We start from the raw sequence: 10,171 nt of genomic DNA on the forward strand, positions 1-10,171 counted from the left end.
GTGTGAGGTAGAGTGGAGGTAAGAGATCAACCAAAGGACTTATATGCATGCATATAAGCATAACCAATGGACACAGACACTAGGGGAGTGAGGGCATGTGCTGGGGGGTGGGAGGGCCGGGGAGAGGTCAATGGGGAAAAAGGAGACACATGTAATACTTTAAACAATAAAGAATTAAAGAAAAAAAAATGCCATCACTAAGATTGCTATTTGGTTTCCTTCTTTATATTATAAAACCTATGTCTTGGTCTTTAATTTCAGTTCTTGGTTCTTTTTCCAGCACAATCATAGGAGAGTAGGAAGAGAATTTTGCATAAGTTATTGCAGCCCTTCACATAGGTCTTAAGTTCATCTTGCAAAACCTCTGCAGCAGGGGGAAGCCCTTAGAAACTGGAATGACCTGGAAAAGCTGCTTCTACCCATTGCTTGGGTCTGAGCAGGTACAGTTCAAAATGACCTCAAGGGGGGCTTGAACTTTTATAGGCAACAGGCTGCGCTTTAGTTGACCCAGCCTGTGCAGACAAACTAAATCTAAATTAAATGCTAATGATGGCGGGGTCTGTGCCGCTCTGCTGGGGAAACTAAAATGCAGAGAAACGAGGCTCTAGCAGCTGTCCGTGATTGGGTCAGTGCTCTCCCCTGTGCCCTGGCTTCCTAGGTTTACACCAGCACTGCTCTCATTAATGGCCCTGCTGCCAAAAAGACACACCTTTGTCAGGATGTTGGACTGGAAGAACATGTGTTCTTGCAGGAGAAGCTGAAAGTCCCGAGAGAAGCCAAAGAAGAAAGACAGGAGTCCACCCAGAAAAAGGTTACGGATGGTGTGATGCCTCCCTGAAGAGTACCACATGCAGGAGAACAAGCTTGGGAATTGCTGCTTCAGGTGGAGGCTGACTTATGATGTGGCCTTTTTTGCTATCTTTTCCTGCAGAACGAGCAGATTCTGGCAGATGCTCCTGAAACTTCTTGTCCATTCAGCAGAGAAGGAGTCTTTCCCATTATTTATTCCAAATGAGTAATTAGCTTGTCACTGATTTAGAACGTCTAGTGGTTTCATTCATAAATCATGGTCGATTGGGTTCCTATATCTGACACAGGCCACGAAGCTGACTAAGACCAAAGACTCCATTCCAGATTTCCGCGCTTCACGGGGAATTGCAGTGAGGAGCTGGGGGCCCTCTCTCCACCGCAGGAGTCCTGGCTGGTCTCTGCAGACTGTGGGGAAATGGTCCCAGAGGTAACGCAAATCACTTGGGAGAGAATGCACTCCATCCCACATTTCTTGGGACACTTACCACATCTATATTGTGAATTAAAAGGCTTCCAGGTGTTAGGTGTTTTATTGAAGCTCTCCAGTTTGGTGTTGTTCAGCATAAATGAGGAGTTTTCAGGTCCGTGACTGTTGGGGGCATGGTGGAGTTCTCTCAGATACAAAGCTCTTCTTGCCTTCAGGGCAGTACCGAAAGGTTAGCAATTTAAGTGGACTCAAGTGCACTCTTGGGCCTCCTAATAGAGTGCTCCAGCAGAGGCACATGGTAAATCCATATCACAAGGGAGCACAGGAAAAGAGATGGGCAGGAGAAAGCAAAGCGGGGACATCTGTGGGACTGGATAAAAAGTAAAACAGAGAGGCACATACTTCTTTTACCTTTCTGGGTACAGGATAGTTAATCATTAACATTTAGCCCTAGCTGGTTTGGCTCAGTGGATAGAGCGTCGGCCTGAGGACTGAAGGGTCCTAGGTTCAATTCCGGTCAAGGGCACATGCCTGGGTTGCGGGCTCCATCCCCAGTAGAGGGCGTGCAGGAGGCAGCTGATCAATGATTCTCTCTCATCATTGATGTTTCAATCTCTCTCTCCCTCTCATTTTCTCTCTAAAATCAATAAAAATATTTTTAAAAAATCATTAACATTTATAGCACACAGACATGGCATTGGGGGAACATAAAAATTCCTAACTAAAATCAGGTCATTCCCTCCATCAGTCAGTCAGAGGACAGTTCAGGGAGGGTGAGAGGGTGGCAGAGCCTCCGGGGCCGCGAGGCAGCACCACTGTGGCTGAGGGCAATTCTCTAGCAAAGGCAGCAACTATGGGATGTTAGTGGGGTCCACTCACAACAGCTGGGGGGTAAACACACTCACTGGCAAAGGGATTTTCCCCTGAACTCCCAACCCCTTTCCCCTATCCCCTCACACCAGTCACCTCCACCACAGGGAGCCTGCTGTGTCTGCTGCTACTTCTGCCCATGTGGGCACAGGTGTCCAGTCCTGGAGAAATCCAATGGAAGAACCAGGACCAGAAAAAGAAGCCCCTTCCTCTTCTGAAACCTCCCATTAACAAAGTCTAATAAAGTATTCATTACAAATGAGAAGTGTTTGAAGGGTCTGTCCCATCGCCACGAAACATAATAAAAGGTAAGTTTTGAGTTGAGCAGCAATATGATTAATGCCTGGCACACCTATAAATTCATGTTTGACATTAAACCTTCCTTGCTTTTCTTCTTTTCCTCCATTCTTTTTGGGTGTTTATAATATCCATCAAAAATTAGCAAAAGAGTAAGTGTTGCCTCTCTTGCTTAGGCCAGCAGAACTGGCAGGTGGACCAGTGTCACAGGCTTCGTCCTGCAAGGAAGCTCTGAGCCACTGACGAGACCATAAGAAACTCATTTGGCAGAGCCTTGAGGGCCAAGCCCTTTGGAGGTGCTGGAAAAAGTAGGGTTGAATTCTGCCATGCATCTGCCCAGGCGGCAATGGCTGTTCACACGTCATTGAGGAAACAATGAAGTTCTGGTGGCTGGATTTGGTCTTAAAGTCCATGCTGTCGGTGACATTCGTGGAGTTGTTTTAAGGTTGTCAAAATAGCCAATGTCTCTCTCTTGGCCTGGTATAAGGGCCAAAGAATGTAAGTTTTGATGATGCTAACATAATAGTAATACACTTTCATAAAAATATATTTATAAGTATATTTTATATTAAAATATATTTTAAAGGAAATTTTCTCAAAAAATTAGAAAATGAAAATAGAATTATTTGTTCCAGTAGTGTCTTTTTCATTGTCATAAAGAGAGCACATGGTCATTATTATCTCTAAAAGATACAGAGAAGATTGCAAAGCACCATGGAAGGTTTTTACACATTCTCTTGTGTGTTAATTGATCTCCAAAGTCAATTTCAAATAATGTGCTCTGAGCTTTTATGTGTGACTGTAGAGCTGCGTAAAGCATCAGACACAGAGCTCATTTATACTCCTCGACTGCTTACCAGTACTACATACTTCCTATTCCTATATATTAGGAAAAAGCTTTACATTACTAGTATTGCTGGGTTTTTTTATAACGTTTTAATTGTGCACTTACATGCATCAGAATAGCCATTCATTTCTTCTGGTGATCAATAGAAAAATGGCTAAAAGTCAGCAAATGCCTTCATCTTTATGGGTTGATTCTAGAAATTATTATAATGTTCTTCTATTTCTGGGAACATTATCATTTAGAGGATTCATGGTAATTAGTGAAAACCATAATGCAGTACATTTAATGAGATGTCATTGATGTTATTCTGTTTACTTATATCTACTTTTGTGAATGAAACAAATGCTTTAAAATATTTGTCAATTTGATGATATAGACAAGTCTGGTGAGTAGGTTGGGGGAACATTGTGGAGCCTTTGAAGACACTGATTCTCTTCTTTGCTGTGCACAACTCCATACCCTCTGTTTGTGCCCCTTGCCCCTCGGGGCTGGCATACACCGGACAGTTCTTACTCTCTTCCTCTTCACTATAATCCTAAAATTAAAATGCATCTAGCTCACCATAAGTTTCAAATTTTTGCCTCTACATTACCTTTCCCCAAAGGTTTCCATGAACACCCAATGAAACGCTCATGTCCATCCACAAGATCACAGACAGGGCTCTGGGAGAGCTGGACCATGAACCAGAAAACCCGGACTGAAATCCCAGATTCACTCATCCCGTGTGTAAGCTCAAGGGAGTCACCTTGCCTCCATAAACCTCAGCTTCCAAACCTGTAAAATGGGATCTCTCGCCCAGCCCCGTGGCTCAGTGGTTGAGCATTGACTTATGAACCAGGAGGCCATGCTTCAATTCCTGGACGGGGCACATGCCCGGGTTGTGGGCTATGCCAGAAGCAGCCAATCAATGATTCTCTCTCATCGATGTTTCTATCTTTCTCTCCCTCTCCCTCTCCCTTCCTCTCTGAAATCAATAAAAATATATACTTAAAAATAAAATAGCCCTAGCCGGCTTGGCTCAGTGGATGGAGCATCAGCCTGCGGACTGAAGGTCCCAGGTTCAATTCTGGTCAAGGGCATGTACCTTAGTTGCAAGCACATCCCCAGAAGGGGGTGTGCAGGAGGCAGCTGATCGATGTTTCTCTCTCATCGATGTTTTTAGCTCTCTATCCCTCTCCCTTCCTCTCTGTAAAAACTTAACAAAATATATCTTTAAAAAAATAAAATAAAATAAATTAAAATGGGGATCTCTATCCTGCTCTGCATGAAGGTCACATGAGATTCTACAAGGAAAGCACTTTGTAAAAGAATAACCTCTTTACTATGCTGAAAGCACAATAGTTTAGTTGGCAAAGGACATTGTCATGGGCTGAATTGTGTCCCCCTAAATTCATATGTTGAAGCCCTAACCCTCAGTACCTCAGAATGTGACTGTATTTGGAGATTGGGAATTTAAGTGGTAATTACATTTAAATGGGGTCATTGGGATGGGCCCTAATCCAATATGACTTGTGTTCTTATAAGAAGAGAAGATTAGGACACAGGCACATGGAGGGAAGACCCACAGAGAAGATGGCCATCTACAAGCCAACGAGAGAAACCAACACCTCCAACACCTTGATCTCGAACTTCTAACCTCCCGAACTGTGAGAAAACAAATATCTGTTACTCAAGCCACCTTGTCATTGGTACTTTGTTATGAGAGCCCTAGGAATCTAGTACAGACATGTACAGATTTTTTAATAGAAAAGAATACAATTAGTAAACAAAAGTACTCAAATCCAGATGGGAAATCCTCACAAAACAGTGACTTTTGAGTTTGCTCCTGAAAAATTAAGGGAATTATTAACTTCCAATGAACTTGTTGTAATCAATATTCGGAGTTTTTTTGCAGGTTTTTAAAGAAAAGTATTGCCTATTTTGCCAAAAATGAGTAACTTTGAAACACAAAACTTAAGCTTGTAATTCTGTATCAATGAAATAAACACAGGCCACAAACTAATGTAGGCCTTGTTCAAACAGGAATGTGCGCAGATACAATCTAAACTCAGCATTGCTTCCATAGGGCTCTGTGGTGAGCTAATCTTAGGGTAACAGATGACAAATAGGTTAGGTGCATTGATCTATTTGCAGTGAATCACTGTTGCTGTAGCATTTTTGACATGGTAAGCCTGGGTCTGTGACTGCTTCGCTGGGATGGATATGCTGGACAGCCACGCAGCCACCATCCTGACTATCTTCCAGGGTGTCTTTGAAACCCGCAGAGGTGGGAAAACCAAAAGCCATGCTTTGCTCCCCAGGCTTTCTTGCAGCTGGGGTTCTAGACATGAAGCAGATGACATCAGTAAGATGCCTGCACATCCCTGCTGCTACTTACTACCTATGTGCACTCGAAATGCTTACTCTCTCTTTATCCCTGGCTCCTTGTCTGTAAGACAGGGATAATCTCTCCTAGGGTTGATAGGAGAACTGAGTTAAATGACATACATTGCTTAGCCTGACACATAGTATTAGTAAGTGTTAGCTTTAGGATGAGCATTGTTGTAACTTTAGCTGGGAGTGAGCTGGAGTCCATCTTCCTGCTATGTAGCTGTCTTCCTCTGGCAGGCACTGTCCTGGGGTTTTCCGCCAGGTCCTGGTACCATTAGCTTCCTGGGTGCCCTAAGGCAGCTGGTCCTGGAAGGCATGGAAGTAAGCCCCTGCCACCACAGGTCCTCCTCCGTTAGTCCCTGATCCCCAATCTGCAGTATGTTCTTGAGAGTCATCTCAGAAGCCCGCCTAGAGCCCTCTCCTCCGGCCCCTGCAGCGAGTTTGTGTTTAATTCTCTTTTTCAAAAGCCCTTTCTGCATAATATACATGGAGGGGCAGCTGCTTCCTACAACTGAGTCCTGAGTGATCTGCCCATGAGAGCCGTTTTCTCGGTTTATAGGGATGAAGATAAACAGGAAAACTGGCTTAGGTTAAGACTTCACAGAGCCGTGTTAGCATTGGCACAGCCCAGCCTGCAACCCAGGTCTCCTGCTCAGTCCTTTTCTACTAGGTCAGGCTCCAAGGAAGGGGGTTTGTCTAGATCAGTTATCTGATCCTGGAAATCATACCCCATCTCCCCTCAGAGACAGGAGAGAAAGGAGAGGAAAGGAACTCTCTTCATGTGTTGGGCACTCCTCTGGAGGCAAGAACCCAATCTTCTTCATCTTGAATCCCCAAAATTGGCGCGATCTGTATAAGCTGATTAAATGTCTGTTAAAAGATCTGAACTAAGCTGCTGAACGGGGTATATTACAGAATTCACAAATCTCCGCTGGAAAGCACAAGTTCCTGAGGAAATCAAGGGAACACGACAACGTGCTTATTTCTATGTATATTCACGTTGGTTTTGCAGATGGAACTTACTGTGCACTGTATTTGCTTTAAGCTGGGAATGTTCTGACTCAGAACATAATAAAACTGTTTAGACTATATCCTTCTTTCATTTGACATTGCATTATTTTTTCCCCTAAAGAATTAAATTTTTAAGAGTCAGATGATCTGACTACTATTGAGGAAGTGGCCTTTATTTCTTTGTCAGACTTCTTTGGGTTTCAAAGAACTTGAAAAGCAAGCAAAGTAACCTAGGATGAATGAGAGGCTTTATTACTAGCACAAAAGGCTGGCTCACTTCACAGATTCCAAGGACAGGATGTGTACTCATGTTCACAAGGAAATGAGAGCAGAAAGTTATCAGAACTCAGCTGCTTTGTCTCTCTCCTGGGCTGCCCAGCCCTTATCCACCTTTGCTTTGTTTGGCACAGCTGTCTCTCTCCCTCTCTGCCCCCTCCTCCCCGATGGGCTCCCTGAGTGAAGGTGCAGGATGGTTGCCCTAGTGCCCGGATCTCTAAGTCTCAATTTCCCAAAAAGGAATGACCAAGTTTAGATTGTATTCTCCTCCTTAGTCAATCAACTGTAACAGGAAACAGCGGCCATCAAAGAGTACAAACTTACTGCGCAGAATCAACCTGGTGGAAGGGTGAGAGGAGCAGCTCTTGGGAGGCCTGAAGAATAGGCAAACACACTATAGCATGTGCACACGATCCCAGGGAACAAAGACTTGGTAACTTTAGTGCGAAATTAACATATCTGTTAAGCTACCTGCATATAGGACTATCATGACCTCCACATTTGCCTGGCTGGTGTGGCTCAGTGGTTGAGCACCAACTTATGACCCAGGAGGTCAGGTTGGATTCCAATCAGGGCACATGCCCATATTGCAGCTGGATCCCCAGTAGGAGGCATGTAGGAAGCAGCCAATCAATGATTCTCTCTCATCATTGATATTTCTATCTCTCCCTCTCCCTTCCTCTCTGATTTTTAAGTCTTAAAAAAGAAAAACAAATTGATACTCTGCATAAGAAAATGTATTTTCTTATAGCAACTAAAAATAACCCAGTTAGTGCAGAGGCTTTAGAATTTTTCTTATCCAAGCAATATGATACGGCTGCTCTGAGAACAATTCTCAAAGAAACTAGGAAGTTCACTAATGAGATAAGTGAAAATAGAATCTAGATGTCGCTGGGTGGCTAAATCATGCTCAGGATGCAAATTCGACAATGGGAAGGGGCATCCATTTACTCGGGCCACCAGGGCACTGTTTAAGGAATTGTTATTCTGGTAAATGAGGGTGAATGGGGCCCTGGTGAGTGAAAATTTTGAGGCTGCTTCCAAAAGGTCTAACTTGCACCCAGGGAGTACAAAGAAGAATCTGGGTGGAATAAATAGCCAGATAAATAATGCAAAGGCAGAGAGCCTGGGCCAAGGTAGACGCCATGTTTGAGAGAGCAGGCACTGATGGAAAGATTTCAAGTGTGTTTTATAGGAAGGTGACATAGTGATTGACACAGGGATTTAACACAGTCTGTTCTCCTTATCACTTACCTAAAATAGGTTTCCTCCATTGCAGTAGTATGTAACATCCCAAAACATTTTTTTTAAATGTCCTTATGGGTGATTTTTATGCACAGAGAGAAAGAGTTTCATTTTAGAAATTAGTATTAAAATTATTCAAACATAAGCTTTTAAGAAGTGGCAGGTTTAAAAACATAATTCTCTTGATAAATCTAGACAATTTTAACATTCACCTTAAAGAATTTTTAACATATTTTATTTCCCTTTCAAGTACTGCCTAAACAAACAAACCTTCCCATGTTCTTAGGTAAGTTAAAATCTAAAAGTTAACTTATAACGCCTCAACTTAGAATCATGAGCTAAATCAATTGCTCAAACTTACATTTAGTTGGGAATTATAAAGCTAAATATTACGCAGACATGGAAGCATGGGACAAAGTGCAGAATCTCGGAGGGAAGGCAGGGGACAGAGGGTGGGTGGGAAGTAATCAACCAAAGACCTTGTATGCATATATATTCATGACCCATGGACACAGGTAGTGGGGTGGCGAGGGCCTGGTGTCGGGGGATGGGGGCAGGTATGGGCTGGAGGGCATCAATAGGGGAAATAGGGGGACACATAGTATTTCCAACAATAAAATTTTTTAAAAAAATATATGTACAGGGTGTTTTTTTTTTAACCCCCAAATACTCACATATTTTCTTAAAAACCATTATACTTGATGCTTTTTGAGGTTGAGAGATGCTTACCCATAAAGAGAAAACATCATACCATTTCTTACTTTTGGGGAATTACCTTCTCAGATATTCAAGAGTTTGCAGAACAACCAGAAATTTCAGCCTGGACATTAGGCATGGACTACAGACTTCCAGGAGAACTCTTCTTACAACCTTGGCCTAAGTTGAGTTTCCTTTTATAATTATTACTAGAGGCCTGGTGCACGAAATTCATGCACTGGGCAGGGGTGGGGGGGGGAGGGTTGTCCCTCAGCCCAGCCTGCACCCTTTCCAATCTGCGACCCCTCAGGGGATGTCTGACCCTTGTGGGATCGGGACTAAACCAGCAGTCAGACATCACTCACTGGGTCCTAGATTGGAGAGGGTGCAGGCTGGGCTGAGGGGACCTCCCCTTCCTGCACAAATTTCATGCACTGGGCCTCTAGTCTGTAGATAATTTCTATGACTGCCCTGCCAGCCTGGTCCTCCCCAACTGCCCTCCCCTGCCGGCGTGATCACCCCTAACTGCCCTCCCCTGCTGGCCATCTTGTGGCTGTGTGCGTCGCCACCTTTGAGGGCAGGACAGTCAATTAGTATATTCCCTCCTTATTGGCTGTGGGCGCCGCCATCTATGCGATGGTGTGAGGGTCAATTAACATATTCCCGCTTCATTAGATAGGACTAGAGGCCTGGTGCACAGATTTGTGCACTGGTGGGGTCCCTCAGTCTGGCCTGTGCCCTCTCACAATCTGGGACCCCTTGGGGGATGTTGGACTGCCAGTGTCAGCCTGATCCCCACAAGTCAGGCCAAGAGACCCTACTGGTGCAGGAATCCATGAACTAGGCCTCTAGTATGAATATAAGACCTTTGGTTACTCTCTTCCCACGCTCCCCCATTTCCTCTGAGATTCATCTGTTCCATGTTTCCATGCCTGTGCGTTGAGCGTCTGCCTCCTGGTGGTCAGTGCGCATCATAGCTACCGGTTGAACAGCCATACGGTCAGACGGTTGGATGGTCGCTTAGGCTTTTATATATATAGACTAGAGGTCCAGTGCACAAAAATTTGTGCACCCATGGGTGTCCCTCACCCCGGCCTGTGCCCTCTCGCAGTCTGGGACCCCTGGGGGGATGACCACCTGCTGGCTTAGGCCCGCTCCCTGGGGGATCGGGCCCAAGCAGGCAGTCAGACATCCCTCTGGCAGCCTGGAAGCCCTTGGGGGATGTCCACTTGACAGCAGGGAGCAGACCTAAGCTGCAGTCATACATCCTTAGTGCTGCTGAGGAGGCGGGAGAGGCTCCTGCCACCCCCGCCGGGCTGGTG

The 10,171-nt window shown here is 44.6% G+C and overlaps 1 long non-coding RNA gene across 1 annotated transcript in view; it reads right to left on the reverse strand.

Moving 5' to 3' along the window:
- LOC107183910 overlaps positions 1–10,171 on the reverse strand; it is a 17,691-nt gene that overhangs the window by 5,295 nt on the left and 2,225 nt on the right. Inside the window, exon 2 of the long non-coding RNA XR_001514733.1 lies at positions 9,691–9,695. This is a non-coding gene — a long non-coding RNA (uncharacterized LOC107183910). The remainder of the gene's footprint in view (positions 1–9,690; positions 9,696–10,171) is intronic.

This window comes from Myotis davidii, unplaced genomic scaffold (assembly GCF_000327345.1).
Source record: "Myotis davidii unplaced genomic scaffold, ASM32734v1 scaffold420, whole genome shotgun sequence".
NCBI lineage: Eukaryota > Metazoa > Chordata > Mammalia > Chiroptera > Vespertilionidae > Myotis > Myotis davidii.